The following is a 5933-nucleotide window of genomic DNA, read 5'->3' as shown; positions in this document are numbered from 1 at the left end:
ACTCTCGTCTGCAGCTCATCTCCTGCTGTGCGGCCCTGTGGTTGGGGACCCCTGGTTTAGAATACCTCATTTTGAAAACTAGTGCAAAATTACAAAGCAAATATCCACAGACTAGGAAATGGAAATGAAATTTAAAGACCATCAAAGTAGACACAGATGAAGGCTTTGGATGAACCAATTATTAATGAGGAAGACAATTTAAAAGTGTTTTCCTTAAATTGAAGATATAGTGGTAGAATGCATAAAAAGGTGTTTTGAATTATAAATAAATAATGAAGCCATTTTCATTCCTTGTATGACCTTGTCTTAGTCTGTTCAGGCTGCTATAACAAAATTGCCATAGACTGGGTGGCCAATGAACAGATTTATTTCTTAAGGTTCTGGAGGCTGGGAGGTTCAAAATCAAGGTGCTGGCACATTCAGTGTCTGGTGAGAGCCCACTTTCTGGTTCATAGATGGTAATCTTCTTGCTGTGTGGGAGAAAGGGTGAAGAAGCTCTTTGGGGGCTCTTTTATAAGGGCACTAATCTCATTGACAAGAGCCCCACCCTCAAGACCTAATCACCTACCAAAGGCCCCACCTCCTAGTACCATCACGTTGTGGGGGTTAGGATTTCAACATGACTTTGGGGGGCGGGGACACAAGCATTCGGTCTATAGCATACCTCCACAAGTTACAGGAAATGTCAGAGGAAACGTTAAATGCCATTGTATAAATTTATATTTAAAATTAGATTCAGACTTAGACAAAACTGATCTGTATGTAGAGTTAAATCTTTTTTAGAAACATTGTTCTACAAGAATCATCAGATCTAGATGTATGAAAATTTGTATTTTGAAATAATTTATCAGGAATCTATCCCAATGTTGTCACAACCTACAATAAACAGTGCCAGTAACAGCTGAATCAGTAGAAAGCTCCTTCTCAAAATGAAAAGTTATCAAACATTTGCAATCTTGACTGATGTTACCTTCAATCATACTGGCTCAAAACGAGGTTGCTAAAAATATAGATTTGATGATTAAATAATTGAATTTGCAGAAAAGTGAGCCAGAAAAATCTTATGATCAATCAAGGTATCATATTAATAACGTTATTATTTATTTTACTAAATAAATTATGATAAAAATATTGTTCTGCAATTCGTAAGTTTATGTTGTTATTCATGTATCACTATTATCCCTATTATGATTTTTTCTTGTTCTTTTTTTTGCAGTACGTGGGCCTCTCACTGTTGTGGCTTCTTCCGTTGCGGAGCACAGGCTCCGGACGCGCAGGCCCAGCGGCCATGGCTCACGGGTGCAGCCGCTCCGCGGCATGTGGGATCTTCCTGGACCGGGGCATGAACCCGTGTCCCCTGCATCGGCAGGTGGACTCTCAACCACTACGCCACCAGGGAAGCCCCCTATTATGTTTTATAAGTAATAAAATATTTATAAAGAAAAAACCTTTTATTTTAGTGCCTTTAACTGCATTTCCCACCTCTCCCCTGGTTTTTGAACAAGGAACCCTCCATTTTCATTTTGCACTGGGCCCTACAAATTATGTAGCAGGCTCCCACTCCTGCTGGATGGTAATCGTGAGATGATTTGAAGGGATTGTAGCCACTCAAACAGCCTTACTGCTCTAAACAAACTCCTTTCCACTGGGAGTAGGAGATGAGGGTGGGTAGAGACAAGATGTCAACACAGAAAAATGGAGGTTAGTGTGGATATCTATCATTTTCACGTGAACAGGATGATACTGTCCAATATCATTTGGCCAATTACTTTCTTCACTTGGCAACATCTTGGAGATCTTTCTGCAAGGAAATCAACCTTGTTCTTTTTTGAATTCCTGTTTAGGGAATTCCATAATTTGGATGGGTCTTGATTTATTTCTCCACTCCCCTGATGGATATTTAAAGTGGCTTTAGGGCTTCCCTGGTGGCGCAGTGGTTGCGAGTCCGCCTGCCGATGCAGGGGACGCGGGTTCGTGCCCCAGTCCAGGAAGATCCCACATGCCGCGGAGCGGCTAGGCCCGTGAGCCATGGCCGCTGAGCCTGCGCGTTCGGAGCCTGTGCTCCGCAACGGGAGAGGCCACAACAGTGAGAGGCCCACATACCGCAAAAAATAATAATAAATAAAACAAAATAAAGTGGTTTTAATTTTCAGTAATACAGAGCTTCAGTGAACATACCAGTAGGGGCCTCCTTGTGTACAGGCATGTTTCTGTAGGGGGACACTCACAAGTGAGCTGCTGGGCCACTTTCAATCTTAATTGCATACTGCCAAATCGCCTTTCAAAAGCATTGTGCCAGTTTTCACTCCCATCAGCAGTGTATTTTCACATTTCCTAAGACTCTGACCTTTAAACTCTTTGCCAATCTGATGGAGAAAAAAAATGGTAACTCGTGTTTGTTTTTAACTCTGCATTTTCCCTCACTAGTGCAGTTGAATGTCTTTTTATATGATGTTTATTGGCCCATCCTCTGTGAACTTTTTGTAACCTTTGCCTAGTTTTTCTTACAGGTCTATTTGTTGTCTCCATATTAAATTGTAGGAGTCATTTATATTTCTGGATATTAACCCTTTGTCTATTATATATATTGCTGATATTTTCCCACAGTATGTAACATGTTTATGGTTTGTGTTAGCATACAGGAGTTACCATACAGAATGTTTGTATAGCCACTTGATATATTTACATCAATCTTTTCTTCTATGGCTTTTCTTTTTTGTTTATTGTTTTGGAAGACCTTTTTTATACAAGGCAACAACCATATTATCTTTTTTTCTCATTCTGTTATAGTGCTTTCCATTTAGGTCTTTAACCTACCTTAAACTCATTTCCTTCTCAACGTTTACATTTCTCCTATCTGGAACTCTTTTCCCCCAGATCTTCCTATGGCTGACACCTTCAGAGTCAGCTCAAATATTACTTCTTCCAAAAGGCCTTCCCTGACCACCTTAACTAAATTAACCACCCTCTCTACATTAAGATGTGCCCTAGTTTGGGACTTCCCTGGTGGTCCAGTGGGTAGGACTCTGCACTCCCAACGCAGGGGGCCCAGGTTCAATCCCTGGTCAGGGAACTAGATCCCGCATGCATGCCACAACTAAAAAGATCCCGCATGCTGCAACTAAAAAGATCCTGCATGCCGCAACGAAGATCCCGTGTGCCACAACTGAGACCCAACACAGCCAAAATAAAACAAACAAAAACAAAAAAAGATGTGCCCCAGTTCATTACCTTGACTTATTTTCTTCATAGATCACCTCTTACTGAAGTTACCCAACTTATTTCTTTATATGTTCATGGTCTGTCTCTCCTTAGATTGGAAACTCCATGAAAGTAGGGATTTTGTCTTGTCCCCAGCTTCTAGAATACATTTAGAGTTTATTATAGTGAATTTGATATGATGTAAGGATAACTTCATTTTTTTTCCAAAAGGATGGCTGATTGTCTCAACACCAGGACTTGCTCTTCTAAAGGAGAATTATTACTGAGTCGAGGATGGTTATGATTATTATTCAGTCCAGTGGTTCTCAACCTGTGGTGTATTGGAATCACACTTGGAGATTTTTTTAAAATTTAGATTTAATTTTAATTTAGATATAGATAACAAAGTACCACAAACTGGGTGGCTTAAAACAGAAAGGTATTGTCTCACAGTTCTGGAGGCTAGAAGTGGTATTGGCAGGCCATGCTCACTCTGAAAGCCCTAGCAAAGCATCCTTCTTTGTCTCTTTCTAGCTTCTGGTGGTTGCAATCCTTGACATTCCTTGACTTGTAGGTGTATCACTCTGCCTCCATCATCACATGTGTGTGCCTGAATTTCTCTCTTCTTATAAGGACCCCAGTCATTGGGCTAAGGTCCACCCTAATGTAATATGACTTCATTTTAACATACAAAGACCATATTTCCAAGTAAGGTCACAATCACAGGCTCTGGGTGGACATGAATTTTGGGGGGAACACTATTCAACCCAGTACAGAGTGTCACGTTTACAAACTCTGCTTTATTAGGTCTGGAGTGGAGGCCCAGCATCCTTAATTTTTAAAAGTTTTACAGACTTGACAAATGATATCAATGTTCACCTGGAAAGGTGGACATGGGGGAAGGCCCTTTTGAAGCAGAATCTCAATCCCAGATGCCAGTAAATAAAAATACTGATGAATTTCACTGCATAAAAGTTAAAACTTTGTGAGGTAAAAAAAATACCATAAACAAATTCAAAAGATCAGCAAAGCTGGGAAAACATATTTGCATCATATATGATAAAAGGCTAATTTCTTTAATTTATAATGAGTTCAGAAGAATTAACATGAAAGAGACAAAACCCAATAGTAAAATGAGCTAAAGAATAAGCAAGTAATTTACAGAGAAAGACATACACATATCAATAGAGATTTGAAAAGATGTTCAATCTCATCCATGAGTAAAGGCATTTAAATCAAAACAATAAAATACCATCTTGACCTATCAGATTGGGAAATGTTTAAAGTTTGATTGTACGTAGAACAAGTGAGGGTATGAAGAAATACTAGATACTTTCATATGCTGTTGGTGGGACTGAAGTTGGTACAACTTTTTTCATTTATAATTTGGCAATATATATCAAAATAGAACACGCACATATTCTTTGAACGTTGTGGGCTTTGCTAGTGCCTCCTCAGCTATCATTTCCCACTTTTTCCTTCCCAACAATTTGTAGATTTTTATTTGTATATCTCTTCTTCCCACTCATAGCCCATGTATTTTGGGGTAAACAGATCTTACTCCCAGTTCTTCTGACCACAGACATCATTAGTTCAGGGGAGGACTTGTGACCTAAGCAAGCCAATGAGGGAGAACCCTGGGAGTCCTGCTCACTGGGAATGTTGGGTCAGAGTTTTCTCTTCTCTGCTGGACTTAAAGGAAGAGATTCAAAGCCTCCATTGCCACTGGCAGCCATCTCGTGGCCACCTTGGCTAAAGCACTGGTTCTCAGCCTTCAGTGTGCATCATAATCACCTAATCTATTAAAACGTAGATTGCTGATCTCTACTCCCAGAGTTTCAGATTCTGCAGGTCTACAGTACGGACCAAAAATTTCCTTTTCCAGGGCTTCCCTGGTGGCACAGTGGTTGAGGGTCCGCCTGCTGATGCCCACATGCCGCGGAGTGGTTCGGCCCATGAGCCATGGCCGCTGAGCCTGCGCGTCCGGAGCCTGTGCTCCGCAACAGGAGAGGCCACAACAGTGAGAGGCCCGCGTACCGCAAAAAAAAAAAAAAAAAAAAAAAAATCCTTTTCCAAGAAGTTCCCAGGTGATATTGATGCTGCTGGTCCAGGGACCACACTTGGAAAACCAGCTGGATAAAGTAGGGACTGTACAGCAGAGAGACTTAAGGAAACTGGGTAGCTCTAGCTCACCCTACCGCTGGAGTTGTGTTTTGCTACTTGTAACCAAAAGCGCCCTAACCAATATATTCAGCAATCTCGTACTAAAAATTTACCCTTGCAGAAGTTTACCAAAATATATGCCCAGGGATGATCATTGCAGCACCGTTTGTAATAGCTAAAACTGGAAGCAATCAAAGTACTTGTCAATGCTATTCTCTCACTTCATCCCAGCTTACACTTCTCCCTCCCTGTGTCCTCCAGTCCATCCTCTACCTCTGCGTCTTTATTCCTTTCCTGTCCCTAGGTTCATCAGAACCTTTTTTTTTTTTTTAGATTCCATATATATGTGTTAGCATACGGTATTTATTTTGCTCTTTCTGACTTACTTCATGCTGTATGACAGATCAGACAGACGTCCATCCACCTCACTAATACAGCAGAAACTAACACAACATTGTAAAGCAATTATACAGCAATTATACTCCAATAAAGATGTTTAAAAAAAAATCTGGACCTCAAAGTACTTGTCAATAGGGAATTGATCCATCTGATGGAATCATCCATCTAAT

Source organism: Neophocaena asiaeorientalis, unplaced genomic scaffold, assembly GCF_003031525.2.
Source record: "Neophocaena asiaeorientalis asiaeorientalis breed wild unplaced genomic scaffold, Neophocaena_asiaeorientalis_V1.1 scaffold313, whole genome shotgun sequence".
Lineage (NCBI taxonomy): Eukaryota > Metazoa > Chordata > Mammalia > Artiodactyla > Phocoenidae > Neophocaena > Neophocaena asiaeorientalis.
The sequence above is the reverse complement of the archived record's forward strand: the minus strand, read 5'-3'. Positions refer to the sequence as shown.